Here is an 18,608-nt window from a genome sequence, read left to right as displayed (position 1 = left end):
GTGGAAAGACACTATTTGAAGGTTTGTTATTGGTTTGCTGTGTGGCATTGATAAAGATACAGCAGTTGCCATTACAAGACAGACAGCCCTTACTGGTGGGGTGATGCCTGCATCTGCATGGGTACATCACATATTAAATCTTTCACTTTAGGTAAAACTCTTTGATGCCCAGAGTTAGGGATGGAGCGGAGCACTTGAGTGCACATGAGTCTTTTGAAGAAGTGCATGACTTTGGGTGAATTTCCCTAGACTGAGAAAGCAGAAGCATTCAGAACAAGCTTCAAGCCCAACAGAATACATGTGGAGGCAGAGAGCGAACTACCAGTTTTGGGCAGCTGTGTGAAAGAGGACAGAGGAGAAAGATGGGTGGCCACAGTGATAAAAGGGAAGCTCACAGCTGAGATATCTGAAGGGTCCAGGGAAGAGTGGCCAGCAATGAATCAGAATCAGTTGCAATGCTTCGCTTTTAATGTGAGAACCCTTGACATCTTTTGTGCTGCAAGAGGCTTATCAAGTCTTGTTGCAAACCAATTCTTCCCACTAATTAAAACCAGAATGCATTCAATACCGAAATGCAAAATACTCATATAATTTACTTGCATTCTTCTACTTGAGTTGGCAAGTCAAAACAGCCCTACACGAAATGGGACTGCAATATGCTCTGACAGCCTATGTACAGTGTTCACTGATCAGACAAACATTTCCTGAGATGCATGATAAAAAGCCATTCCTGAAAGCCTTTGTACCTAGGACAGAATGTGCAGGCTGCCCACCTAGGCTACCCACTGTCATATTGTATGGAGCTGTTTTAGCTTATAAACAGTGGTGGACACAGTGTTATATTTTCATGTGTTTTTATTATTAATTAACAAAAACGTGAGCAACGTTTGAACAGCAATCCCAAAGTTAGGCCCTTCTGAGGCACATAGAGTTGACACGCCTCAAGGCGATACCTCATTCGTTTACTTATGTTGCGTATATATATATCTCTGGGAATGGAGTAGGTGTTTTACATTGTCCTGGTTTCAGCTGGGATACAGTTAATTTTCTTCACAGTAGCTGGCGTAGTGCTGTGTTTTGGATTTAGGATGAGAATAATGTTGATAACACACTGATGTTTTAGTTCTTGCTGAGTAGTGTTTATACCAGTCAAGGACTTTTCAGCTCCCCATGCTCTGGCAGGTGGACAAGAAGCTGGGACGGGGCACAGCCAGGACAGCTGACCCAGACTGGCCAGAAGGCTATTCCGTACCATATGGCGTCACGCTCAGCATATAAACTGGGGGAAGAAGAAGGAAGGAGGGGGGATGTTCAGAGTGATGGCATTTGTCTTCCCAAGTAACTGTTATGCATGATGGAGCCCTGCTGTCCTGGAGATGGCTGAACACCTGCCTGCCCATGGGAAGCAGTGAATGAAGTCCTTGTTTTGCTTTGCTTGCGTGTGCGGTTTTTGCTTTCCCTATTAAACTGTCTTTACCTCAGCCCATGAGTTTTCTCACTTTTACTTTTCTGATTCTCTCCCCTGTCCCACTGGGGGGGGAGTGAGTGAGTGAGCGGCTTAATTGCTGGCTAGGGTTAAACCATGACATACATACAAATAAAAGATCTGGGTGGAGGCAGGAAGAGGGCTGAATTATTCACTTTCCTGCCCTGCAGCTTGTGTAATCATGCGTGCCACGGCAAAGTGAATATAAAATACCATAAGCAAGGTTTGGAGCTGGTATAAATTAGTACAGCCCTCTCGAAGTTGACAAATGTGTCCTGGGCAGCTTCTGTGAAGGGTTAGACCTGCTTTATATTCACTGCTGTGAATGACCATAAAGAAGAATCAGGTCTGAGGTCCCAGGCTTTGTTTATACATACTAAATAGCCATAGGAAAGCAGTGGGGAATGACCTGAAAGTAAAGGTCTTCAAATATTGTTTTGAAATGTACGAGTTTCTAGACATGTATACAGGTAACTGGACTCTACTGGAGCAGACAGATATTAGCTGGCTGCTCTTGAAGAGGGTGGAAAAATAGGAGCACAAAATAATTCCTGTTCCAAGCAATTAATTGGCTCTGGTTTTTGATACTTCATAAGCAACCTAGATTAGGAATAAAACTCTCAGTCTATGTAACAGTGATATGGGTTAGTACACATTGCAAATGTGAGCAAAATACTACATTAAAAAAAATGAACACGGTTGCTGAGTAATTAATTGCTCAGCACTGGTGAAGCAATGTAACCGTTTATTAAAATAGACAAGGTTTTGTGTGCGATTCACAGCTGAATTGCCTGCTAATTAAGAAAGAGCTAATACTCATTTAGATAATAGTCTTGTCAATAACTGTGGACAAAAGGAAGAAAAATTTTATTAACTGGAAAAAAATGGGATGGATGGCTTCTGGATATTGAAATCTTAAAAAAATACTGAGCTGGAGAGATATTGTTACTAAATGGTACTGGATGCTTCCTGTTGAGTGATTATGTTCCATTAGACACCTACCAGGACACTTTTCTCTCATCACTCATCATTATCATCAGTTATGGTTTTATTGTGTATTTGATAATGTGCTCAAGAGAATACTTAAATATACTGTGATGCAGTAAAGAGGATGGGAATACAAATTTGATTGTATTATGTTGTTTGTTTACCTTCTGACAGAAATTTCTGACTTCATAATATGGTATGAAACCACAATTTTCAAAAGTCTGTAGACATTTCCAAAAAGTCAGTGAGGGACCAGATGGGGTTTGGGCTACATCCAGTAAAGGACTTGGGTCTCACAGAGCATACCTGGTGAGGTAAATGGATTGCAGAGTGGGATTCAAAGTGGTTTTCCTGGGGAGACATAGCAATCCAAAATGAAATACAGAAATGGGAGGTCCCAGTAGTAACAGTAAGTGCAGGGACATTCTGAAATCCATCCTAATTTCCAGCACTGCTGGCTCCATCCTTGTAGGTTTCATGGGCCAGGACCTTGCTTTTGTTCTTCCAAAAAAACCTGATCAGTACTGGCTCTTTTCATTTACATGACCAACAGTCATGTCCCTGCCACCCTCACCTTAAAGGAATACCTAGATGTTACGGCATCTGCCTGGAAAGTGGGAGACTCAGATTTGCCCTTCTCAGGCTTCCAAAACCTTCTATTTCAGATTTATATTTTAGGGACACTGTATGCCCCAAACATCTGGGCTTTGCAAGAAGTGGATCTGAGCTCTTTAGGTCAAACAGGTGAATTGCGCAGTGTGAGCCAGATACCTCCTTGATCGCAGGGCATCAGACAGAAAACTCTATCATTCTTTTTCTGACACACTCCTGCAGTCTCCTCTGGTAAAGCTTTCCCATTTTTCCATGCCAGAAAAGTTTACATGCTTTTTCTATAGACCCTAGGGGTAAGCTTTTATATATCTAATCTTAGAGATCTGTAGTGTAAACTTCAGCTTCTGAGTGAATCATAGAGATTCCCTTTATAGTCAATGTAGAGGAACAGGACTCTCTTGAGTGAAGTCTTATTGTATTGTAAAGCAGATGTGCAAAATAGGTTGGGTGAATCCTGCCTAAAAATACTTATTTCTTTCCTCTAGGGAGCTTAAGGCAACTAGCTCAAGATACACTTCTAGAGAGACGTGTACATGTCAGTGACATCCTTATAAGACAAATCCCTCTCTAGAGTTCAAGGTCTCCCACAACAGCAAGTCAGTGGAGGAGTTAATACAGGGTGAGAAATGGACACTACTCCCTGTCTCCTTCAACTTCTCAGTCTCAGACTTCTCCTTTCAAATTTACCGGATTTAGACACAGTTGTAATCAGTTGTCTTGTTGTTACAATCAGAAAATCAGTTATGTTTTGTTACTGGCCTTTTTGCAAGGATCAGTCTGGAAGCTTGCGTGTCTTCTATTGTTTTGCTTTTCTAAAAGGCCTCAACAAAGAGCATGGGCCATTGTAACTCACTCTGAGTTAGAGCAGCTTTTCTGGGAAGCTTTTTGTACGTTTTAGCTATTCCCCTTTCCTGAAGTTCATTGTCATGTTGTTTGTGTTTGTAACAATTTCCCTCTTGAAAACACTAAACATAGCATAATCATGGAGAAACTGGTATTCACATAGTGCTGTTCTTTTCTTCTTTTCCTCATCTGCTTTCAGTCTACATTCAGAATGTTCTGGGTTTAGGGACTTGTTCCTTGTGGACCTAGTGAATTCACAGTTCATTGACTATGACATTGATCAGTGAGATGTGACCTGTTACAAATGTAATTACCAGTTAACTTGGCTCTAAAACACGTTTTAACTGACAGTTTTAATTTTCAGCATTCTTAACGGAGAAATACGATGATATATTGCAAGATGCTGGATGTCTTGGAAACCTATGATGTATACAAAATAAACCCCACATGGAAGGAAATAAACTAGTTGCTGAAAAGTTGTGGCAAAGAGGACATCCGATCAAGCTTCACTTCAAATACTGGAACACGCTGACTGTATCATCAAAAAATTATGAATATATGTGCTGATAGAGAGATTTTAGTCCTGAATGCCTATTAGTACATAGCTTTAGATTGTTTTTCTTCAGCTCTAGACAACTTTTCAAGACTGAAACTGTTCTGTATTCCGGTAGTTCTGCCCCCCCCAAAAAAAACCAAACCCAAAATAACTCATGTTCCTTATCCAATCTTTACAATGTAGATCTAATGAGTATAATGTGAACCAAAACCCAACATGTGCTGTTATCAGTTGGACTTTTTAGGAGATGAATATGTATGTTACAATTTTCATTTTCAAGTCCTCTCGAATGAATGCTTGTGTCATCACCTATTGCCATTAGGGAACCTCTCAACAATCTTTATGTAATGTAGTACGTTATTAAGGAGATTTCACAGATAAGGAACCATAGGTAATGCATGGATAGCCCATTGGTGAGAAGTCACTATTTGCCAAGCTCATTCCAATAAACACTCACTCCTTTGGGTTTTGTTTGCAGTGCCCAAACTGAGAAATGCAATTTTCGCCTGATTATTTTGCATATTGATGCTAAATCAGGAGGGAGAGGCCTCTCTTGGTGAGGACTGCTGTGCTGGTTTTGGCTGGGATAGAGTTAGTTTTCTTCATAGTAGCTAGTATGGAGCTATGTTTTGGATTTGTGCTGAAAACAATGTTGATAACACAGGGATGTTTTCGTTATTGCTGAGCAGTGCTTACACAGGGTCAAGGCCTTTTCTTCCTCTCACCCCACCGCACCAGTGAGTAGAAAAGTTGGGAGGGGATACAGCTTGGGCAGCTGACCCCAACTGACCAAAGGGATATTCCGTACCATATGACATCACGCTCAGCATATAAAGCTGGGGGAAGAACAAGGAAGTGGGGGATGTTCAGAATGATGGCGTTTGTCTTCCCAAGTAACCGTCATGTGTGATGGAGCCCTGCTGTCCTGGAGATGGCTGAACACCTGCCTGCCCATGGGAAGTAGTGCATGTATTCCTTGTTTTGTTTTGCTTGTGTGCATGGCTTTTGCTTCCCTATTAAACTGTCTTTATCTCAACCCACGAGTTTTCTCACCTTTACTCTTCTGATTCTCTCCCCCATCCCACCGGGGGGGAGTGAGCGAGCGGCTCTGTGGCACTTAGTTGCTGGCTGGGGTTAAATCATGACAACTGCAAACACTTCTGAATCTAGAGATGAAGTCTGCTTGTCTATGACTGTATTAGATGACTTTTGATTGCTAGTGCTGATGAATACGAGGGCTTAACTGATGGCCCTAGAGTGAGGACAAAGGAGGTAATTTGCTCAAAGGATTTAACACTGACGAAGAGAGAGTCCTTAGAATGAATTCAGCCATGCACTCATGTCAGGACTATCTATTGCTATTTGTTATAATTTCAAAACTCCACCTCTTTAAATGTTTTAATAGGTTTTGCCTTGAACAGTACAGAGGACCTATGTAAACATTGTTGTGACATCCAAGATCTTGCCAGAGAAAATGTATTATCCAAAGAGGGGAAGAGTTGAATTGATGATGATATGATTTTTCATAATGGTAAAGATTATCAGGCATAGGTTTACCAAGACTGTGGGGACACAGTCCAGGCTTATATAGTCCAGTGGGTTAGACATCCTAGTATTCAAGTCTCTCTTGTTTGCCTATTCTTGATCACATTTATGTTATTTTTGGGAGTTCTTCAGATCTTATTATGTCTCTGTATAGAGACAGTGTGCATGCAGTAAAATCTAGTAAAACTAATGGACCATAGAAGTCTGCGACTTCACACACTCTGAAATTTGCTTTGAATTAGGGACATGAACAGGCATCAAACTTATAGCATAATTTAACCAAATTCCCTCACAGTTTATTCAGTGAGAGAACAAAATTTTACTAAGTGTTTGAAGTTCACCTCGTCTCTGTCTCAACCTTTGCCTCTCATCAGGTTCATCAAAGCGTTTAGTAAACACAGCAGCATTTTGGTGAAAAGCAGGCCAGATCTGCAGGATGATACTGAATTTTGATCTTGTTTTGTTTTGCAACCTAGAACTTTTTTTAAAGCAAAGTACAGTGGTTTTTAAGAGAAAAAAAGTGTGATTGTAGATGGTTTAAAGTAGAGCATCTAAAGAGGAAATATAATATTTCATTTCATTCCCCCAAGCTCTTAAAAGCTTCTGGAAACTGATAAACCTTTCAGTAACAGGGAAGTAGGAGATAAATGTTAAACTGCAAATGTCATGCCAGTGTCAGATTCCTTCTCTTTTGAGGGATCTCGCAGCTTTACTTACACTCTGGCTTAGCCCTTTTCATGAGGTGATAATGGCTCTGAAAGGCATGAATGTTTTAATTTTTGTTATCAAGAAACCTTCCCCCCCTTTCATTGCTAAGTTAAAAATAAAGACAAGGAAAACTAGCCGATCAGTTCTCTCTCTCACCCTAAATCACCTGTTTGCTGTTCCAAACAGGCATTCAACCACTTCTCTGCCCTCCTCCTCCTCCTCTTGCTGCCAGATGGAGCCTTTTTCTTTCGTGAATGCTACTGATCATCCTCCTTCAGCCCAATGGCCTTCAGGAAAAGGGTGAATTTCAGGCTTGTGGGCTGAGAAACCTCTTCATTTTCTCATCATTTTCTGCAGTGAGTGCAGGGGAGCAGCAAAGTTCTGGCAAAACTCCTACCACCTTTCTTTTGCAAAGAAGGCAACTACATGGCAGTGCCCTCGCAACTGTTTAGAGAGATGCCCAAAACATAATAAACAGGCTGAAATTATAGAACCATTGCTGTCATACAGCTTACAAGTTCTTAGTTGAGCTGTTTGTGCTTTGCTGGTTGTTTTCATTCTGTATAGCAGCAGGTAATTAAAATATTCATATGCAGATTGCAGCCCATTTAGGGCTGAATCCTGTTAGATGCTGAGCAAAATTTGGGTAGTGCTGAGAGATCTCAGCTGCCAAGGAAGTGAGAGAAGGCTCAGAGTAGTCTGAGTTGCCCAGCATCTGGCAGAGTCCCTTAACATTGATTTGTTCTTATGTTAGGATAAAAGTGGCAAGGAACAGGGAAGCAGTTTAGGGCTCAATTAACAACCTTTAAAAAATGTATTTCACTTTCTGCCTTAAGCTTTGCCTTAGGGCCAGCCCTGTTCACAGAGCTAAGACTAAAAGAGCAAAACTGCTTATATACATAATATCTGTAAACAGTCACCCCCTCTATAATATGGGCAATTCAAAACATCTCAATGTCACAGACACCTCTGGAAAGGGAGTCAATCAGGGTGGTATTGAGTCAAATTATTCAGTAGAATATCTAAGATCCATTTTTAATTTTTTTTTTTTTAAGTTTTTGTAGCATTTAAACCAGAGCAAAGTAAAATAGTATCTTTTGGATTTGGGCATGAAGTAGACTGGGCTGAAGGAGTCATATGGCTCCAATCTAGGGCACAAGAGGACCGTTGCTTTGTCCTGGGCAGGGAGAATATTGTGGTGCTCTCCTGAGCTGTTGGATTGTACATTAGATACATCTGTTAATTATGACAGTGGCCACTTCTTTCCTGTTGCATTTCACAAAGGTCCAGAGGGCCTATGCTATACCTATGTGTAGTTTTGACTAACTCACTTGTGTATTCTTACCAAAGGTTAGTTTACTACAAAGAGGAATGTTTTTGGAGAAGTGTTTCTGGAGAAGCAGTGGAAGTCATCTCTGCAGAGTGACTGTGACTGGGGTCATGGTCCTGCGATTCGCCTTCTAGGAGGAGCTAATGCCTAGAGAGAGGATGTCCCACTGATCCTCTCCCTGTCTGCAAATCATCTAGGAGACTGGGGAATTTAGACTCTTCAACACATTACAATCCTTGTACCTCCTTAATGGGGTCAACTGCTATGCCACCCTTGGCTGAATTTTCTGAGGTTTTGCAGAGGTCTTTGTGCAGAAGTTAAAGCTAAATCAATAAAAGGGCAAGACAAGCATTCATCTGCTTTATCTTGCTAAGTTTATTTCTGATTATCTGACTTTATGAGATCTTTTTGCCTCTCTTTCAATTCAAGACAAATTCAGCTGGTATCAAGAGAGAATAAATCCTTCCAGAGCAAAGTGATTCACTGTGAGTCTACATTCAGTTTGTCTATAACATTTCCCTAAGTTGCTATGACAGCGCCAAAACAGATCTACTTAACGTTTACATTTATTTTTTTCACTTTGGAGAGTAGAGAAAGAGCGTGTTTGATCACACACTTCTTTGCTCCCTTTGGAGAAAGGTACAGTGTAATCTGGCTAAATGAAGCTGATTCAAGGTTTCTCACCACTATAAGAAAAACTGAGTTTTGCTGCCCCAAAGATGGAGCTTGGGGCTGCGCCTGCCACGGGAAAGAAAGGGATAAGCAGAGAGGATATGTGAGAAGGTGTTGCGCAGTGAGAGAACGAGCCCTGGGGAACCTGGCTTGCTGGTTTTGCTTCTGCAGGAGGAACAGGATTCAGGGCTGACCTTTGGGAAGGAGTCACACCACCTTATTTCCTTAGCGAGAGAAGCCACAACAGACAGCCCACAGGGAGTTTATGCAGGCTGCCATAATTTTGAGCAACTCAGCCAATCAACCTCTAAGAAATACAACAATATAATTGCATTCCCTCTTTCTCTAATGAGAGCTTCTGTGCTGAACTTATATGAAAAGCACAGCATGGGATGTAGGCTGAGGAATGGGAGATGTTCCTGTGCTGTTCTCCACCATCTCACTGTGGTATTCATGTTCAAGTCTGTAACAGAAGGACCTGATCTAAGGGGTGATGGTAAGAGACAAAAACATTCAACCAGGCTTTTACAAAGACAAAATGTAATTTTTTTTTTTAATTGTATATCAACTACACAAGCTGAGGCTTAAAAAATAGGGCTGATATGTTATTTTTTGTAAATCCTAGCAGTCCCTTTGAAAGTCCCTTTGAAGGTTAATTGATCATAAGCTTGTGAATAACATGCATGTTTCATGAAAGGTTGCTTAATGACTGTAAACAAGCACAGGATCTCTTAAACCTATCCAAGTGGTAGTAACTGATCTAAGTATATAAAATACTATAATAACTAGCATGAGTGCCAAATTCTTAAAGCAAACTTCTTTTGCAGTCATACAGTGTTTTTGATATTCATTCTTGCTGGGGAACTGAAACTGCAGTTGTTATCTAGTTATGTAAATTGAGTTTTGCACTGGAAATTTCATTTTATTTTTAAGATGTATGATATGAAAAAAATAATAGAGTATTTAAAAATTCCCCTTGAAAAGCCATTCAAAGAGGAGTCATAATTAAATATTACTGTCAGTTAAAGATGTATAGTAATTTTTTCATCTTTGCTGAGACAGGATTTTTTTCCCAGAGCCCAGAATGCTTGAGTGCCTTGTCTTCTACGGGGGTGAAGTCCTTGATTTTCTTACCATGATATATTTTGATATGGCACCTGCTGCTGTTCTTGGTAGACTTATTCATAATCTAGTTTTACACGCAGATCTAATAACTGGGGCATGGACAAATTTTTTTCTTAGTTCTGTTTCATTGTCTACCCTTATCATTTCATATCTTAAGCTGATAGGGCATGAAATTGTCTACTAGTTTGCTTGTGCAGTGTCTGGTAGACCTGAATTCAAGTGGGATCTCTCAGTATTATGTCCATCACAATTAGTTGTTCATGTTGCATCAGCAGGAACAACTCTTCTGAATTTGTGCAGAACTTTCAAACACTCTCATTTTATGCAGCCCTTTCAGTCATAGACTGGCTACCTTCCGTTTTGCTAATCGTGCAGAGATGTTGCATATCTTTATCCGTGATGCCTTTTTCAGCTCTGCCGGTATTATCTGCTCCTTTCATTTATCTCCTTTTCTCTACCCTTCTATTCTGCTCTGCATGTCCATTTATCCCCTTCTCAAGAAAATGCTTCACAACTTATTGTGGTATATTCCACAAAGTCCCTGCTGACAGCTTTTGGCTTTTGTGCTTTTTTGACTGGACTTTGTGCAATTGGACAAAATCCTGACTGGGTTTAGTGAAGTTGCTTGTGGTATAGATTAGGACAGAATTGGTTTGTTAAGTGTGTAAAGTCTCCAAAAATCACTGCAGGATAAGGAAAGGAGTGGTTAAAAAGGAGGTCTTCCGGATCTCTTGAAAAATTTCCAGCAGGTTATTTCCAGTTCAGATCAGAAATACTTCAATGATGTCTCCCCTGGTACCTTGATATTTCCAAATACTGTCTTGTTTAGAAACCAGAGTGGCAAAGATATTTGTAAATGAGAGTGAGGCTGATAAACAAAAGAATTGTTATGACATTTCAGATCCTCAGGAAATGACAGCTGCTGAGTGTGTGTGGAAGGATGAGCTTAGAGTTAAAAAGCACAGTTTGTAATCTTAGCCTGTGATTCTATTCTACCTGCACCACAACTTTCTTGTAAATCACTTAATTTCTCCCAGTCTCAGTGCCTGTAGCAATGCAACTTCTTTACCTTGCAAAGGAAATTATGAGGCACCACTTTGTCTCGCAAAGCAGTATAGTATCCATTTGTTGAGAATCAGTTTGGGATTCATGGACTGAAGGTACTTTTTCTTTTTTTTCTCCTTTTTTTTCCCTTCACATGCAGAATATTTGCACTCCTGACCCCTCTTTCATCCACCTCATGTTCTAGTCACTTGTCTTAATATAAACAATCTCTGAGTTGGCAATATTTCATGCAGGGCCACTGCACTATCTTCAGCTTCTCTGCAATTAATATTCTGTCCTGTCGTTTAAGTCCAGCCCTGTGTTCCTAATGTCAAGCTGGCTTTGTTTAATATGACCAGCAAGGTAGCATATGTTTCTGAGTTGAGTCCCACTGCCATTTCTGGAGGTATCTCCCATTAATCAAGAAAGCTACTTTGTCATAGTGCAGCTAATGTTATCACCAAACTTTAAGTACTAAGGTGGAATAATAATGACTCCTGTTTCGCTAAATGGAGTTAACACAGCTGAATAGCTTCCCTGATGGTTTATTATATTAGTCTTTCAGAACATTGACTGATTTGTTTTTATTACTCAGAAAGCTTTTGTCTTATGAAAATTACTTAGGACCACAGGTCAATGTTTTTCATGTCACATCTCCATAAGAAGTACATTGCTTCATTATACTTTGTATTCTGCCACTGTAATCTGTATGTCACTTAAACTTATTTGTCATGATACCACTGCCAGGCTGCCATTAAATTGTTAAAGGATATTCAGGAAATGTTGTTGCAGTAACCTTTAGAGGAAGACATATGGAAATGGACTATATCTGTTAATTAACTTTTCGATATGCAAACCTTCCGAAGCGTAAGGCTTGGTATGGATGACTACACGTGAGCAGAATATTTAGAGTGATGATGATCATGTTTTTTCTGTGAGACAACAGACACCAAGTTTGAATTACCTATCTATCCATTTAAACCACAAGACTAAAATGTTGAAGAACAAAAACAAAGCCTATAGAAAGACCACAATATATGTCTCACTTCTCTCCATCCACACCGGTCTCCAAAAATAAAGTGGCCTGTGATGCCTGCCTGTCTTGATAATGTCTAAAAATTGCAGCTCACAGAAAATGAAGACACAGCATAAGGGATACATAGGAAAGTAAAACACGTTGATCATTTGAGAACCCATGGGAGAAGCTCCTGAGGTGTTTCAAGTTAAGCTGAACCAGGGACCCCAGGTCTTGGACACGATACCCTCCCCTTTGGAGAAGGAGCCATCAGAGAAGAGATCACTAGCTCTGAGTTAACAAGCTGTGATGGTTCCCAGACATGTTCTGGGAGTCAAAAACCAGACTGCAGGCAGATAAACTGAAGCTGGGAAGGATTAAGCTTTCCTGCTTCAGAAACTCTGATCTCTAACAAGATCAGTACGTTAAGGGATATTTAGAATATTAATTGTTCATACTTCAGGGCTGCTCAGAATTTCTGAAGCTAGAGTTCTTAATGCTGATCCCAGACTAATACAAATACTTGAAGATGGCAAAATGCAGCACTGCTGAAGAAAGGCTTGCTGCTTTTTTGTTTGCTAAGCTTTAATCTGCACTGGTTCCCTGACATGGTTTGGTGTGGGGCTGCACTAATTCTTGTGGCAGCATAAAGTAACATAGGAACATGCTGGTTTTTTGGAGGTGGCAGAAGGGAGGAGCTGTGTGTAGCAAAGCAGGTTTGGAGATACAGTGGGAGCAGTAGTCCCAACAGGTAGGTGCTGACAGCATGGAATGGGGATAAAGGTAGAGTTGGTTGAAGCAGGACATGTACTGGTTGCTCAGGTAGGTATGCTTAAGTGAAAATGTACATGGATAAGTGTGATATATGTGAAAAGCATAGTGATAGACAACAGAAAGGAAATCCCCAGGCTAGGGAAGACAGAATTGTTTGCTCTGAAAGGAATGATGTTGTCCATCAAACCTGGCAGAAAAACCCAATTCAGGTAGGTTTGACCTACCTGACCCTGCTGTATGTTAGGTAAGAGCTGCAGTACAGTCTGAACAGCCTAAAAAATGGGTAGGGGCCAATTGAATACAAGCTTTTTTCCTGTGGACATCAGGTAACTAGAGGAAATAGAATGTTTGTGGTAAATGCAGGCAAAAGACTGATGGCTAAATTAAGACTTTGTACTTTCCCAAGCATTAGATTAGCAGGAGATTTCATATATAGCACTGTGAATTCTTATTATGTGCACGTGGCTAGGAAGCTATGCTCATAGCATCTCTCCAAGCATTAGACTGTTTTTGTTCTTTTGGGTTATTGCCTGGCATAAACAGTATAAAACATGTTGCAGGAGCTCTATAATCAAGCTGAAAATATTCATAGAATGCAGCTGTGGCATAACATGTTTGAGAGGAAAAACTATTGGGAGAACAGAAATATAGGATGCCAATATAATTATTGTTTTCATGCTCATTGGTGTCTCACTAGGTTAAAACCAAAGCAGAGGCATTAGAAAGAACTGCAGTGTATCTTTCATGCAAGTTTGCTTCTCACTACAGTGTATTTCAGTATCCAAATTTACATTTCTGGAAAGGTTCTTCCTACTGAATTTGCTGGTTTCATTACAGTTATTCTTTTTCATTGTTGCTTATAAGTTTAGGGCTAACCAGTAATTCTTAAATTTCTTGCTTTTGTGAAACCAGTTTGCTCTATGAAGCACAGGCCTAGATGTGGACATCCACAAGTTCTGCTTGAATTTTGGGGTAGCAGGAAACCCCTAACCTGTTTAAGAATTTGCAGTTTTCACATGGGTTGAGTGAAATAAAATGTATTGTAGCATAGACATAGAAGAAGAGAAATTTCTTTAAGGAATATTCCAATGCAGTTCACTAACCATTAAGTATTGTTCTGCTTTCGTGAGCTTAAATCTCTGCTGACATGAATCTTTAATATCCTGCAGTGCAAGTTGTAATACTTGGATAACTAATACAGTTAGAGCAGTTTTTCATTAGGCCTAAGAAACTTTGGAATTGCTCATAATCTTTGAGCAATTGAGTCTCCATTTTGTGGTGTTGAAAACTTTTTACATTTTAATAAACAAGTATTCTTGAGGATATTCCTGAACTTGATTTTAGCAATCATTGGGTACAAAAAAAAAAAAGTAATTTGAAATTTGTTTTTGAGACCAGCAGCTTGCAGTTCTATTTTCTGTGTAGTAGTATATGTTGTTTCTGCACCCTTTTTATCTGTGGCTTTTAATGTGAGTTTATTAGAATAGGAATTAGAACTAATGTCATTAAATAAGATGAGGACACAATGACAGAGAAATAAAGGGGTATTGCGAAAGTTGCAGAGGCAGTTATAACAAAACACAGGCCAAAACTCTTCTACATATATAATCAAGTGCCAAATTCAGCAACTGTTTATGGATATTATGTATAGTGAAATTATGGCATGTTTAACTGGAGTACGACAAAACAAAATTGTTGAACATTTTATTCATTTAAAAAACTTACTTGAGGCTATCCTGAAACTAATCACATTTTTAGGCCAAAAGGGGCTGAAAAAATATGCATTTATTTTTCTTAGAAGTTTAGGTTGGTACCACTCTCCTTTCTGATTGATGGCTGTGTGGTTGGGTTGGCCTCTGAGATGTCTTGGGGCCCAAGTTAAGTGTCTCCTCTGCCCAAAAGAGCTTTGAACCCCTACCATCTGTGCAGCCCCACTGCCAGGGTGTGCTGGGGGACCCAGATTCCCATGCTGATGTGGTTCCAGTTTGCCCAACAGCAGACACTGAGGACCTCCCAGTGGCTGTCTACTATCCAGGACGGGCCTCAGCCACCTGCAGTCCAAACCTGTCCTGCCAAATGCTTTTAATTTTTGTTATGTTTACCAAGTTACACGCACCATCTGTACTATAGCAATTGTTTTAGTACTTTAATGCACAAGGAAGGTAACCCAGCTTCAGCAAGGTAAATCACCTTTAACAATGAGGTAAATCACCATTAAGAATAAGGCAAATCACCTTAGATCAAATTATTCTGTATTATTCTGAAGATGTTGGGGATAATAGTCCATACACGTGCAGTAACCGAAGAATAGTTGCACTACAGTAACTTCATGCCTCACTGTTTGTGTTTAGCCTCTTACCTTCTGGGGACAATGAGGCAGTCTGAGGTGTTTCTCTTCTCAGTTAATAGAGGTTGGCTTTTTATCTCAAATGTGCCATGGAGCTAAAAGATTGCTCTAAGACAGCAGGGTAGGAGGTATACTAGATGAGGAACAGAAACTTGTTTCTGTGTGACTCCTCAGCTTGCACCCAGGACCTTTGAGCAGCACCCAAGACTATACTTAGACTTATGTTTTCAGGTTTGTAACATGGGCCTGGGGTGCAGGAGGCAAAAGCTGGAGATGGTGAAACACGTGTGGTGGGAGGTATGAGGACATGGAGAGCTGGATCGTAGAATGTGTTAGTTATGTGCAACTGGAGAATGAAGGAAACAGAATAATTTAGAGACACAGATGAGAGGATGGCATGTGGAATGGAAGTACAAATTCAATTCTTCTTTACAACTAATTGTGATAAGTCATTCCTGGGCCTTTTTCTACAGGGCTGCTACTTGCCCAGTAGGTTCCTGTGCTGTACTGTGACATGGGGCTATTCCTCCCCAGGGGCAGAACTTTGCACTATTCCTTGATGAACATCATGAGGTTTCTGCTGTCCTAATCCTTGAGTTTATTAAGGTCACTGTGTACTGAATTGTGGCTTGGCATCTGTTGTAGCCATCATTCCCCTCAAATGGACATTATGTTAGCCTTTTTTCTAGTCATCAGGGACCTCCTCTGATTGCTGCGGTTTTTCACAGGTGATAGGTAATAGCCTCACAGTCATGTTGGTCACCTCTGTGGGCATCCATACCAGCCCCTTAGATTTTGAGTATGTCCAGCCTGCAAGCAGTTCTTGGCCTATTGCTCCCCTGCTGTTGGTTGCCGCTCTTTGCAGACTATATTATACGCAGAGGTCCAGAAGCAGGTTTTGCCTGTGAAGACAAAGGCAAAAAAGGCATTCAGCCTTTCCAGTACTGTTCACGACTAGTTCTTCTTCTCCACCCATCAGCACACCCATGTTTTTGCTGAGCTTCCTTTTGCAGGCTCAGGGACTTGTAGAATCCCTCCTTGTGTTAGCCTCCATAATTTGAGCTTCAGATGGCTTTGGCTTTCCTGATTTTGCCCCAAACCATGCAGTTGTACTCCTGTTTCATTGCCTCTTCTTGCTTCCATTCTTTGTACACTCACTTTTTGAATTTTATTCAGCAGCAAGCTTCTGCCTAAGCCAGCTGACACTTCTCTTTTTACCTGTTTCTGAGATTGTGAACTGTTTTGCCTGTTAAAAATATCTTAAAAATAACATCTTCTCTAGTCTGTTTCTCAGAAATGGCTGGATTGGAAAAGAGAAAACAGTCTGAAAGAGAAAACTTCAATATAAACAATCTCTCTGACAAAATCATAATCAAATGCAAAAGTTATTAGGAGAAACTGTAAGGCTACAGTCTTTAGCAAAAAAATATTTTACTGCTATTGATAAACCAAAATATTTTTTCTTGGTCAATGTTTGTTCTTTATTAATCTCTTCTCTCCCCACTATCCATAGGGAAAGAGCACGGTGTAACCAGGCAGCTATAAACCTTCAGCTGCGGACCGCTGACAGGAGTCTATAGACCAACAGTTTGGGAAACCTCTGCTTTAACCCTCTAAATGATTCAACATTTATGTAAGTCAGAAACATTCTGGTATTATGTAGCTAAATAATTTTATAGCCATGTTCATTGTAATGCTAAGAGGTTCATACACTGTATGAACTGTTTAATAATGCAAATTGTCTCTCTAATAATTAGGTAATAAAAATGGAAAGTGTATGTGAGCTATAAATATGTCCTTAAAATGTGCATGAAAGGCTGTGTGCTGTTTACAGTCTGTTAAAGAATACTTGCCGCAGTGACACATGACTGTCTTATATAGGTGTTGTGGTGGTTACAAGGTTTGAGATTTTTTTTTTTTTGTATGAAACTGGCTTAAAACGATATTTCTAAACGACTAAGGTCCCATTATATTGGTATTTAAGCCAAGGCTCAGCTATTCTTGTTTAATAATCCAAAAGACATGTAGAAAGCACTGCGTTGACAAACACTCAGAAAATGTTATATTGTCCTAGCCTACTTGAGTGTTTCAGGCAAAGACAAATATTAGTATTTGGACTTTTACTTCCTCAGCCGCTCTGTCCTTTTTTACTTTAGAATGAGAGATGTTATGTAAATGCTAAAGTACTACAAGGGGGAAACAATTTGACTAATATAGATTGAAGTGTCTTATGAATGGAAACTGAAACAAGCTATAGAGAAATCACTTAATCACTGCTGAGATGTATCCATCTCTGGTAATGCATAAAAGCTAATTAACAGTGCAGTGAACTGGAGGCAATTCAGAGGGAAACATTATTAGATGAGGAAGTACAAAAGAAAGTGAAATGTCTTTCAGCTTACTGACTGAGGGTAGGTGAGTATCTACAAATGTCCATAAGTGACCTTGACAGCAAGGAGGAAGATTCTGTCTGGAGATGTTCCTTGGGGTGCTGTGTCTGTGGGAGTAATACGATAAAAGAATAGGTGATCAGGTTGTGATGTAAAAGACTAAGGCCCTTTCCATGCTAGTGTCTGGCAGCTATTGAGGCTGCATCTATATAGTCCCTAAATGTAGATAAGAAAACATTTTTACTGATTGAGCACACTCTGGTATATTCCCAGCTAATGTAAATTGTGGTTTTCTATTGTATGTATAGCATCTGTAAGTAGAGAACAGCAAAAGCCTCTGAATACTGAATCCCAAGCTTGGATATATTTCAAGGCAAGAAATAGAAAAGACATTGTTTCATGCATTTAAAGCTCAGCTAGAAACTGCTGCTCAGAGCATTTTGAGAACAGTCCTGCTCTCACAAGGAGGTGGACTTAATACCCTTAATACATCCTTTTAGACTGTATTTCTTGTTACAGGATGATAGAGTTTCCTAGTGCCAGCCCTGGCTGAACAGGCTCAAAAAAGTTATTCACCTCGTACATCTATTTGCCTAGACCTTGCTGTTTTCATTCTGGGTTTTGCTTTGTAGGGATGCTAGTGAATGGAATACTTTGTGGAAAATAAGTGCTCAATCTGTGCCTGCTCCTGATTGTTGAGCTTCCCTCTCCTGAATTTTCTTACCATTATCTAGATAGGTTTGGGATATGGTGTTGGTGAGCAGTAACAGGGTACTACTGATGTGATCAAAGACAACTAAAATGCAAGACAAGCCTCAAATCTCCCTTGATGGCATGTCTTTTGCTGTCAATTTATTCCCTCCTAGATTTTTCAGCATTTCCCCTTGTTGTAGGTTTTCTATGCATGTTATATGTGTTCTTACATCACTGTCAGAATTATTGCACTTTACAGCTTTAGCCCTATTTCTTCTACTCAAATGATAAAATGAAATGGACCTGTCTGCATCTTTATTCAGGTTAAGAGCAATTAATGTTCTAACAAATTATTTCCTTTTCATCCATGATCAGTTACTTCCAGGAGTTCTCTTTCTCTCTTGATATCCAGAATGACAGGCTAATAGTGCTGCATCTCATTTTGAGTGGTTTGGTGAAACTCAGTAATTAGTCAACATAT

Source organism: Platalea leucorodia, assembly GCF_965183815.1.
Source record: "Platalea leucorodia genome assembly, chromosome: 7".
In the NCBI taxonomy this organism is placed as follows: Eukaryota; Metazoa; Chordata; class Aves; order Pelecaniformes; family Threskiornithidae; genus Platalea; species Platalea leucorodia.
This window is presented reverse-complemented; position numbering follows the sequence as displayed.